Below are 13,109 nucleotides of genomic sequence, written 5' to 3'. Positions count from 1 at the left end.
CTCATAATAAATGTTAAATATTGAATAAGATATTACTTTTAATTTGAAATTAAATAAGAATAAAACCAGATGTTATTTTTTGTTCTTTAGATAATTATCTTTTAAATTTTAGATATATTATCTTTTGAACTTTAGATACTATTTTATTTGGGTTTTAGGATTTAATGGGTGTCATGCTCAAATATAAATAGTGCTTTCAGAATTTCAGTCCCCAACATACCAAAGCCGCCTCAGCAACTCTTTCTCCATCAGAATAGTTGTAATTCAGCCGCCTAGAAATATAGAAGGCTTTAGTTGAAAAAGATCGAAAGATCCACAAGACTGAAACAATCCTTTCGTCTAATTTCTACTAATAAAAATATGTTTTCGCATTATAATATATTTTTAATGACTCAATATGAATGATCTGAATTATTAAAATAATTTATTCCAATAAATAGTATTAACAAGTAGTATCAGAGTCATCCATGATTTAGTCGTCAAAAATATTTCAATTTTATTTTACTAAATCAATATATGGATGAATGTATTTTTGTGTTCCTTATTTTATGATATTGCATATAAAGGAACGTGTTTTATGTGTGTGCATCATATACTTGTACTGTTGCATAAATTGACGCAATACTGTGAATTTTATATATATTACGAGTTTCTCAAGTAAATACATATGAATTTTGATCTTGTCACGTCAAGCATCACAATTGATATATATATATAGTATGAATTAGAATTGTCTCATTTTAATTGTGTCCGCCATTATAAAATTGATTGATTATCTTCTTGAGATATAAGGATTATTATATTCATTAATTTTATAAAAATTTGATTTTGGAATAAATTGATTGAACATTATACTGTTAAAGTAGTCTTTTTTGTGAAAATTGATTTATTTAAAACATTAGAAATATGGTAATATGTAATTTATGTGAATATTGGTCAGCCCAAAGAAAGGTCTATATTTAACCGAATTACATACATAAATTGATGGCATATACATATTTGGATAACCAATTAAGAATAAAGTAATGCTTATTATTTATGCGGACAATAATCGGTCCAAAAAAAGTTTATTGTTTAGCCAAATAATAAGCATTGCACATTTTTGTTTATTTTCTATTAATTATGCGGTCAATAATCGGTCCAAAGAAAGGTTATTATTTGGCCAATTAATATGAAATATATGCAGTAATAAATAGGTTGCGAAGTTTAAGTTTCCATGTGTGCATTAAGTCGGTCCAAAAAAAGGCTTAATGCGTGACAAGAATTTTAACAATATTTGATTACTGCAATGAGAGTATCACTTACAGTTAATTTTTCCATCCAAAGATTGAAAATTAATGTTGTTCTAGATATCTCAATATGGATTTTTTTCCATTATTTAACTAATGCTTACTGCATGTTCTTTTGTTCTAATCCAGAAACTATAGCTTCAACTACCAATGTTTCTGCACAAATTAACAGTATTCCTATGCTGAATGGTCCAAACTTTAAAGTTTGAAAAGATACCGTGGAGATTGTCCTCGGTTGTATAGATCTGGATATAGCTTTTCGAGAGGAGAAACCCACTTTCACTCTAGAAAATCTCAATGAGGTTAAAATAGAGAAGTGGGAGAGATCCAATCGAATGAGCATTATGATCATGAAACGCTCAATTCTTAAGGCGTTTCGGAGCTCAATTACTGAGGATAAATATGCCAAACAGTTTCTGATAGATGTTGAAAAATTCTTTACTAAGAATGAAAAGACGGAGGCAAGTAGCCTTTTGAGCAAACTTGTCTCCATGAGGTATAAAGGTAAAGGGAACATAAGAAAGTATATTATGGAAATGTCTCATCTTGCTTCAAAATTGAAAGCACTAAAGTTAGAGTTGTCTGGAGATTTACTCGTGCATTTCATTTTGATTTCCCTTCCTGCACACTTTGGGCAATTCAAAGTGAGTTATAACACTCTGAAGGACACTTGGTCCTTAAATGAGCTTATATCTCACTGTGTGCAAGAAGAAGAGAGACTACAGCAAGATAAGACTGAAAGTGCTCAGATGGCTTCATCTTCTCAGTATAAAAGAAAACGTGATACTACTGCGGATGTGCCTTCTCAGCAGAAAAAGGCTAAGAAACAGGATCAAGTTTCAACCTGTTTTTTCTGTAAGAAGGTGGGACACATGAAGAAGGATTGTACCAAATATGCCACTTGGCGTGTAAAGAAGGGTATAATTCTTACTTTCGTTTGTTCTGAGGCTAGTTTAAGTTATGCACCTGTTGATACTTGGTGGGTAGATTCTGCTGCTACTACTCATGTAAGTGTTACTATGCAGGGTTGCCTGTGGAGCCGACCACCAAGTGATACTGAAAGATACATTTATGTGGCAGACGGCAATATAGTTGCAGTCGAAGCTATAGAAACCTTTAGTTTATATTCCACGAGTGAATTTTACTTGGATTTATTAGAGACATTTTATATACCGTCATTTAGACGGAATTTGGTTTCTGTTTTTCGTTTGGACAAATCAGGTTATTTTTGTTCGTTCGAAGACAATAAAGTCAGTCTCTTTTATAATTCGAATAATATTTGCTCTGGTCATTTGGTGGATAATCTATATAGGCTTGACTTAAATTCCTATAATAATGAAATACTGCAAACGGGTACAAAACGAAAACTAAATGAGAATTCGGTATCATTATAGCACAAACGCCTAGGCCACATCTCTAAATAAAGAATTCAGAGGCTCGTGTCGGATGGAATTATTGGACCTCTAAAATTGGCGAACTTTGAAGTCTGCATTGAATGCATAAAGGAGAAAAGGACAAACGAAAGGAAATTAGGTGTCGAGAGAGCTAAAGATGTCTTAGAACTGATACATACCGATATATGTGGCCTATTTCCTACTGTCTCTTGGAATGGACAACGGTACTTTATTACGTTTATAGATGATTACTCTCGTTACGGGTATCTATATTTAATTCATAAAAAGTCCCAGCCAAGACTTGGATGTTTTCAAGTCTTTCAAAGCTGAAATTGAACTTCAACTTGGAAAGAAAATTAAAGCTGTCAAATCTGATCGTGGTGGTGAATATTACGAAAGATATGATGGTTCAGGTGAGCAACGTCCCGTGCCTTTTTCTCTTTTTTCTAGAGAAGTGTGCTATTGTTTCGTAATACACCATGCCAAGCAAATCTAGCATGAATGGTGTTGCAGAGCAAAGGAACCGAATTCTTAAGGACATGGTGAGAAGTATGATTAGTCATTCTTCCTTGCCTGAATCACTCTGGGGAGAAGCCTTAAAGACCGCAGTGTACATCCTTAATAGGGTGCCAAGCAAAGCAGTTAACAAAATCCCATATAAAATTTGGACTGAGAAAAGGCCCAGTATAAAGCATTTGTATATTTGGGGATGTCCAGCTAAGGCGCGACCTTATAGGCCGCATGAAAGAAAATTGGACTCAAGGACAATTAGTTGCTACTTGGTTGGTTACGCTGAGCGTTCATGGGGGTACAAGTTTTACAATCCTGCATCAAGTCTATTTTTGAAATGGAAAATGCAAGATTTCTTGAGGATGTTGAGTCTGGGGGGAAGAAAATATTAGGAATATTGCTTTTGATGCGGATTCTGTAACTGACAATGATCAGGTCCTTGTGGCTATTGTTGTTCAAGATATAGTTATAGTACAAGAGCAAAATGAGAATTCTACTGTAGATCCAGTTACAGTACAAAAGAATAATGAGAATACTGTTGTTGCTCTAGATACTACTACAGTACAAAAAAATGATGAGAATCCTCCTCAACCCCAACCCATACAGCAAGCTCAACAACCTCAAGAAGTACCATTAAGGAGATCCATGAGGATGGCATTAGTTTGACAGAAAATGACCCAATCAATTTTCTTCAAGCCATGCAAAGTCTGAACTCTGAAAAGTGGATCGATGCCATGAAAGAAGAGATGAAGTTTTTGAAAGACAATGACGTTTGGGATCTCGTAGAATTACCTAAAGGTGTGAAACCAATTGGTTGTAAATGGATATTTAAAACCAAAAGGGATTCTAAGGGTAATGTCGAGAGATATAAAGCTCGTCTAGTCGCTAAAGGCTTCACTAAAAAAGAAGGCATAGACTATAAAGAGACTTTCTCTCCGGTATCATCGAAAGACTCTTTTAGAACCATAATGACACTAGTAGCTCATTTTAACTTAGAGCTACATCAGATGAATGTAAAGACAACGTTTCTCAATGGTGACATTGATAAAACGATGTATATGGTACAACTAGAAAATTTTGTATCAGGTGATTCAAAATCTATGGTTTGTAAGTTAAAGAAATTCATCTATGGTCTCAAACAAGCTTCCTGTCAATGGTATCACAAGTTTCATCAAGTCATTACCTCATACAATTTTGAGGTGAACATCATAGATGAGTGTGTATACCGCATGTTCAGTAGGAGTAAATACATCTTTTTGGTCTTATATGTTGATGACATTCTACTTGCCAGTAACGATATAGGCTTGTTGCATGAAACTAAGAAATTTCTATCGAACAAATTCGAAATGAAAGATCTTGGTGATGCCTCTTTTGTATTAGGAATCGAGATACTAAGAGATCGTTCTCAAGGTATTCTTGGATTATCATAAAAGAACTATATCGAAAAGATTTTAAGTAGATATGGCATGGAAAGTTGTAGACCAATGGACACACCCGTAGCTAAAAGAGACAAGTTCAGTCTCAAGCAATACCCTAAAAATGATCTTGAGAGGACACCTATGCATGATAAACCTTATGCATCAGCACTAGGGAGCTTAATGTATGCTCAAGTCTGCACACGTCCCGATATATCATTTATAGTTGGAGTGTTGGATAGATACTTGAGCAATTCGGGCATGGATCATTGGATAGCTGTTAAACGCGTAATGCGTTATCTGAAGAGAACAAAGGATTACATGCTTACTTATTGAAGATCAGAAAATTTGGAGATCGTTGGGTATTCTGATTCCGATTTTGCGGGATGCCAAGACAGTAGACGTTCTAGTTCAGGCTGTATCTTCATTTTGACTGGAGGAGCTATTGCATGGAAGTCTAACAAACAGACTATTGTAGCTTCCTCAACAATGGAGGCAGAATATGTTGCTTGCTTTGAGGCATCCAAACATGGCATATGGTTGCGAAACTTTGTCACTGAGCTTCGTATAGTAAATGACATTGAAAGCCATTAAAGATATTCTGTGACAACAAGTCAGCAGTATTATACTCCAACAATAATAAGAGCTTGACAAAATCGAAGCATATAGACATCAAGTTCTTAGTTGTCAAGGAGAAAATTCAAGAAAAACAGATTTCCATAGAACATATCGGAACAGAATATATGCTAGCAGACCCATTAACCAAGGGATTGATCCTAAAGTCTTTCATGAGCTCACTGCTCGGATGGGTGTCAATATTTGTGATGCCTTGGTTTAGTGTGAGTTTATTTTATGCTATATGTCCTATGACAGATATTGAATTATTTTTCTGCAGAATTAAGTTGATGGTTTATTTCATGTTATATCAAATATTCATTTTGCAATATTTGTATTGTGTTTTGAACTCAATAAAGTTTTAAAGTTGGACCAGCTGGAAATAGACATGCATGAGATCACTTGACATGTAATTTCCATATTACTCATCCAAATTTGATCTATGTCGTAAAGTATATTAGGATGGTGATTGTCGTGGTTTAGTCACGACATTTAATGTGATAAAAGCTGCGGTGATTTCATATATAATATATGAGACGAACCAGATTGTTAAAATAATGAGAGAAATAGCATTCAGATGCGCGCGTTTGTGGGCAATACATATATTAATTATAATCACAAATTATGCTATTTCAAATTAAGTAACTTATATAATGGTGATTTCATTTATTGTTATAAATGCTAAATTGAATAAGTCATAATTACTTTTGATTTGGAATTAAATGAGAATAAAACCATATATTACCTTTTGTTCTTTAGATAATTATCTTTTGGATTTTAGATATATTATCTTTTGGACTTTAGATACTATTTTATTTGGGCTTTAGGGTTTAATGGGTGCCATACTCAAATATAAATAGACCTTCAGGGATTCAGCTACCTAGAAATACAGAAGGTTTTAATTGAGGAAAATCAAAAGAACCACAAGATTGAGACAATCCTTTCGTCTAATTTCTAATTTCTACTAGTAAAGATACGCGTCCGCATTATGATATATTTTTTATGACTCAATATGAATGATTTGGATTATTAAAATAATTTATTCCAACAAAAACATGTTATACGTTTTCATTTTGTGACTAATAAAAATCATCAAGAATTACAAATGGGAAAAATATTTATAAAAATAATATATAAAAGGCCAAAACAAGTTTCTATATATATCATATACACGTGCAAAATAAGACTTCCACTTTCTGTAGAATACCATAGATAGATCTAGCTCCAATAATTAGTTTCATGTAGTTTTTGAGCATGTGACAGAAAATAAATAGCCACAGTTGAAAGCGTTAATATTTTATTAGGAAAGGTGACAACTTGGAACTAATTATGGCGGATTTTTTCAATATAAAAATAATTTTACAAAAGCACTTTTATTTTTATTTTATTTAATTTATTTATTTTTATCACGAATTTGGCACATGATTAAATAAATTTACTTTCTTTTATTTCCATTTAATATAATCTAATATTTATTTTTTATTTAAATGAGAGACGTATGGCATTGAATAATATTCCACCAGTATCAAAACAGTTCTTAATTAACCAGTTGCTTTTATTTCTGGGTTTACAATAAGACGATGATTAAGAAAATAAAAATATGCTAATAGTAATATAATAATAGAATAGAAAAATCTTAACGAAATATAGAATTCAAAATAGTAATTAAACCTTAATAATAATATTGACTTTATTACTTTCCTTCTCGGTGTGTAATTAATTGATAATCAACTATATATTTGAGCGATGACTTTAATTTCTATGATATGCCTCGTATTTTCCTTCAAATAAAATAAAAAATTCTTATAATGTATTCTAGAAATTTTTTTGTTGCATTGTATGAATGCGCATGCAATACATTATACTATGACATTTCCCATTAAAAAACAAAAATTGAAAAGAACATGGATTATTACAATGCAACTAACAATGTTGTAAGACTCTTTTGAATAATTGTTAGAAGTCAAAATGTCATGTCATTCATCCTTAATATATACAAATACAGGATAATAATTTCAGAGAAATAAAATAAACTTTTTAATTACGTGCATTATCGTTATACGCTAATTAATATTGAATTGGACAATTGGTCGAGTGATATGGTTAGTAATTTGTTCTAATTGTCTCGAATTTAAATTTTAAAGATAAGAAAAAAATTAATTATATCTGTCTAGTTGTTGGCTTTTTAAGCATGTCTTAAAACATACTTTTAGAGGCTGTTAAACACATACCAAAATGTAGTCCCTTCAATAATCTTAGAGCAAATTATTATATGTCTGTATCATACAAATAAAAACCTTGAACCCTCCTAAATATAAACCTTAAACCCTAAAAAATTAATTAAAGGCAAAATAAGGTAATAACATTTGAGTGAATGCATACATCAATTACACTTCTCCCTCTTCCTCCCTCTAACACTCATAAAATGACTATACTAGGTCTAAAATAATAATGTATACTTACATATCTTTTAACACAAGAGAATTATATAAAAAAAATTATATGTACTTAAATCCTTTCTTTTAAACAAGGAAAAATTTAAAATCAGAAGTTAAAATTGTATAAACACTACAAGAAACGTCGTTAAAATCGACGGCCAATTCGACGGCAAAATAAGACGGCGCAGTTGGTCGCTATAAAACCTGTCGGTTTTTCAAAATGCTAATAAAATCGACGGCTTTGATGGCCGTCGATAATAATTTAATAAAATCGACGTTAGTTCCGTCTGTAATATGGGTGTGAGAATTTTACATCCTTAATAAAATCGACAACATTACCGTCGATATTATTATTTAAAATCGACGTCCTCTTTGTCGATATTTAACTCAATAAAATCGACGTCAAGGCCGTCGATATGTGCTTGAATAAAATCGACACTTTTGTCGTCGATTTAATTATTTAGATTTGTCTATTTTAACTTTTAAAAGCGACAACTTTGCCGTCGATTTTAATAGTTATATGTTTTAATTTTTTTTTCTATTTGAAAAATAGTAAACCGTTAATACAAATAAACTTTTAAATATAAAAATAAAATTTAAACAGAATATTAGATAACAAGACAAATAAACTTTTAAATATAAAAATAAAATTTATACTAAATATTAGATAATGAGTTTACAAACTTATCAAAATAATAAATAACCCTCTAACATAAAGACTCAAGACAAGATAAATAACTAAACTTAGACTTATATTCGTTTAAATTGCAATCTACTAATAATACAAAATATTCAAAGTAAAGTAATCAAATAACCTACTCATACTCGTCTAAATAATTATCTGAGTCATCAAAATCGTCAAAATCATCCTCCCTTTGAGAACTCTGTGGTTGTCCTGGTCGCTGCAGAATAGGTGGGAGTTTTCTACCTGGGGCTGGGGTTGGGACTGGGGCTGGGGCTGTGCTTTTCTGAGAGCTTGGAAAAGTAAAAGGAGGAGGTGGGGGAACACGTGATCCAGAACTATGATGGAACCATATTTACTTTGACATATTTTGATACAGTCAACAAAATGTAAAAACTTACATGCTCATGGAACCATGATGGAAAGTTGGATAAAGAATTATTGCTCCCATGGATTTGTTCGTATTTACTTCTAAATGTATCGACTTCAGGACAATTCAACAAGATATGTAAGTGAGCGGCTTTCATTTCCATACTAGTTAACCATCTGTCTTTGTTGGCTCTCCCAAGAATACCCGGTTGATCAAAAATAGAAAGGGTAGGCTCAGATGAACTTACACCACCATCATCATTCCGATTCGGCGTTGTTCTCTTAGACATGACATGTGGCTCAAAATAATAAGAACAATAACTTGATGTCTCTCTAGCCAGGTATGCTTGACAAATTGAACCCTCTACTCTAGCTCGATTCTTCACTGATCTCTTATACGTGCCTATTTCACGCTCAAATGGATACATCCACCTATACTGAGCTGGTCCACAAACACGTGCCTCATATGCCAAGTGAACTGGTAGATGCTCCATTATGTCGAAAAAGGCAGGTGGAAAAATTCTTTCTAACTTGCACAAAATAACAGGAATATTAGCTTCCATTTGTACAAGATCGCTAACCCGAAGAGTAGATGAACAAAGGTCCCTAAAATATTGACTTATTTCGGTCAACGGTTTCCACACGTGGTCTGGCAACTCTTTGAAGGCTAACGGAAGTAAACACTCCATAAATACATGACAATCATGAGTTTTCATCCCAAACAATTTTCCTCCCTTGACATCGACACACCTTTGTAAATTTGAAACATATCCATCTGGCATTTTCAACTCTTGTACCCATTTACAAATATTTTTTCGTTGTTGGAGTGTCAAGACATAGTTGCCCTTAGGCTTTGCCCAATGAACTTCGCGTACCTGCACCAAATTCAAATCTGGTCGCTTACAAAGCACAGCCATGTCTAATCTTGCCTTTTCATTGTCTTTTGTTCTTTCAGTATCCATAACGGTATTCATTATGTTATCAAAAATATTCTTCTCAATATGCATTAGATCCAAACAATGACGAACCAAATGATCTTTCCAATATGGGAGATCATTTTGGTGATGCCACAACATATGAGGGGCAGTACTCATTGATGCATACAACCTTTGTAGCCTTGGAATCAATGGCAAATAATGCATTCTTTTATATGGCACCTCTTTTATGGATCAAATAGCCACTAATGACCACTGTTATGGATCTTATCTATTAATCATAAATTAATGCATGCAATTCAGAGACATTGAAATATAGCTAGCAAGTTGAACTAATACCATAAGCACCATAATCTAAAACTAAACAGTGTAGTAATAGTACCAGAAAATATAATTGATCAAGGTAAATAGATTAAATAAAATCAAAACTCGAGCCATGACATTTCATTTGAAATCTTTTAATGATCAACAAATAAGTTAGCAATATTGATTTGTAATAAGATAGAACTGGAAGAAAGATGATAGTATGTGTTCCTAAATGTCCTTCCATTTCTATACATCCAAAGTAAAAGTACATGATAATAATAACAAAGGTGACAACTTCCACTTTTATAAAAATGAGATGGTGTATGTAGTTGGCAACAAGAAGAAAGCCAGATATAGCTAGCAGATTCACATTTTTGTATGTAATAATACAATTTTTTTTAATCAACAAAGGATAAAAATAAAGGACAAAAATGAAAGAAATGTTATTTGAAAAATTTTAATTTACAAACTTTCTCTTTTCTTTTTGAAATAATCGTAATTGTTTTAGACAATAGGAGACTTTATATAATATACTCACTCATCAATAATATGAAGCTAATTAATTAGTAACATAGAATAAGAGTAGGGTGTTAGGTAAAAAACTTCAATGAGCACAAAATTAGGTTAAGGTTTTACTAGGTTGGGAGGAGTAAACGAGTAAGATCGAAGGTGATTAAATGGAGAAATTCAAATATGCAGTAGCCGAGTGTTAGGTTAGATTGAAAGTTGTGTGAATTATGTTAAACACGACCACTACTAAGTTTTATACATAAATGGCGTGAAGCCATGAAAATAAAGAATTGATTCCATAACTAATACATAGATGTAGAAAAGTGAATTGCATAAAGTGCATGAATGAGAAAGAACCAATAATTAAGTAATAACGTGAATCTTCATAGGAGTAGAAGCAAGTACAAAATTCAAAGCATAACCAACAATCGTGCATTATTGACAGTACTCTTCACCAAAAGTGTGTGTCTCAAGTACAAACTAAAACTAGCGGACCACACAAAATGTGCCTTAGCTTTTACCAAAGTGTGGTACCAACCATTGAACCCCATCGAGCTCATTACCCAAACGATGTGTTATTAGATTCTTCCCTAGCTAGATACAATATACTATTTACTATTTTACTCTATCAAAATGTTATAAAATTGAAAAAATAAACCTAATAATAATCATAATAATAAAGCCTTACATACAAAAATTTCATTCAGGCATTTCTCCGAATATGTGGTGTGCAGAGTTCAAAACAGTAAATTTCAGTTTAATCTAAGCAACATTCAACCCAGTAATTTCAGAAAGATACAGCTAACAACAATTTCACTCCAGAAACACAAGTTTTAACAAACCTAAGCCTAACCAAAATTTCTAAAAACAGAATTAAAAAGCAGTGAAAATAAAGAAAAGAAAGATAGGGAACAAGTGAAGGGAACCTGCATTGATGAAAGGAGGAAGAAGAACGGAGAGGCGGTGGGGTGGTGGTGATGTCGCGGTGGCACAGAAGGTCGCCGCCGCTGGTGGTTGCTTGTCGGTGCTTGAAGACGCGGACAGAGGGTGACTCCACGAACAGGGGTGTCGCACGCAGGAACGAAGAAATGGAGAAATGGGGAAGAAAGAGAAGAAGGAAGAGAGAGAGGGTAGGCGATGGTGGTCGCCGGTGGTGGTGTCGGACGGAGGTGGCGTTGAAGAGAAAGCGAATTCAATCAAAGGATACCTAGCTTGAATTTGGGGAAGTATGCGTTTCTGAACTTTGGAAGCAGGAGTTGAGAAAATGTGTTTTTAGTGATAAAAATCGACGGCCTATTTGTCGATTTTATTCAAATTTATCGACGGCAAAGGTGTCGATATTTTAAATAATAAAATAGACGACATATTCGTCGATTTTAATATGAAAAAAACAACACATATAGCGTCTATTATATAGATTAAATTTAGACCGTTCATTCCATTTTAGAAAGTAATCTAGATCGTTCAAATTTATCGACGGCAATGTTGTCGATATTTAAAATAATAAAATAGACGCCATATTCGTCGATTTTAATATAAAAAAAAATAACACGTATGGCATCTATTATATAGATTAAATTTAGACCGTTCATCCCATTTTAGAAAGTAATCTAGACCGTTCAAATTTATCGACGGCAAAGTTGTCGATATTTAAAATAATAAAATAGACGCCATATTCGTCGATTTTATTTTCGACTTCTGGTTCGCCTATAACATGACGATAAATTAATGCATTATAAAAATATCGACGACTAGGCCGTCGATTTTAATATTTTTATTTTTAATTATTTTTTTAGTAATATCGACAGCAGGCCGTCGAAAATTATCGACGGCAGAAATAGCCGTCGATTTTTGCCGTCGATAAACACGCTTTTTCTTGTAGTGAAAGGAGTTTTAGAGAAATACAGATTGAACATAAAGTCACAGTGAAACGGTATATACAAAATGTAAGTTTAGTAGACGAGAGAGAAATAACAATACAAAAGTGAAATTTGAAGAAATATCCTACTACAAATAAAGTATTTTAAGTATCTTAAGTGTATTATACAAGATAATAAAAAAAATTGAGAAGGACTTAAAATATTCGATACAAACAGACTGATCAAAATGATAGAATGCATCTGGTTTTATATGTACTAAAAAAGTACGATTAAAAGTTAAAGAAAAATTTTATCGCACTTCCATTAGACCGACAATATTATATATGGAATAGAGTGTTGAATGGTAAAGGGTAAGTATGAACATAAATTAAGTGCTGCAGAGATGAGGATGCTAAGATAGACGAGAGACTACACATATATGGACAAAATAAGGAATAAATATATAAGAGAAAAGGTTGAAGCAACGGCCATTGTAGAAAAGATGGTAGAATCTCACGCACCAAAGGTGGTTTGGACATGTGAGAATAAGATCAACAGATTACCCGATTAGGAGTGTGGATGAGATGGAAGGGGAATAGGTGGCAAATAGTAGAGGAAGACTTGAAAAAATCATACATGAGTTGATCAAAAGAGATTTATGCGTCAACAATCCTAATATAGACATGATACATGATACGACACAATAAATATTATTTAATCCATATAACCGATCTTACGAAAGAAAAGACTTTGTTGTTATATTTAATTTTTTTTTTTAGAGGTTAAT

The sequence above is a fragment of the Arachis ipaensis genome, chromosome B07 (assembly GCF_000816755.2).
Source record: "Arachis ipaensis cultivar K30076 chromosome B07, Araip1.1, whole genome shotgun sequence".
NCBI classification, from domain to species: Eukaryota; Viridiplantae; Streptophyta; class Magnoliopsida; order Fabales; family Fabaceae; genus Arachis; species Arachis ipaensis.
The sequence above is the reverse complement of the archived record's forward strand: the minus strand, read 5'-3'. Positions refer to the sequence as shown.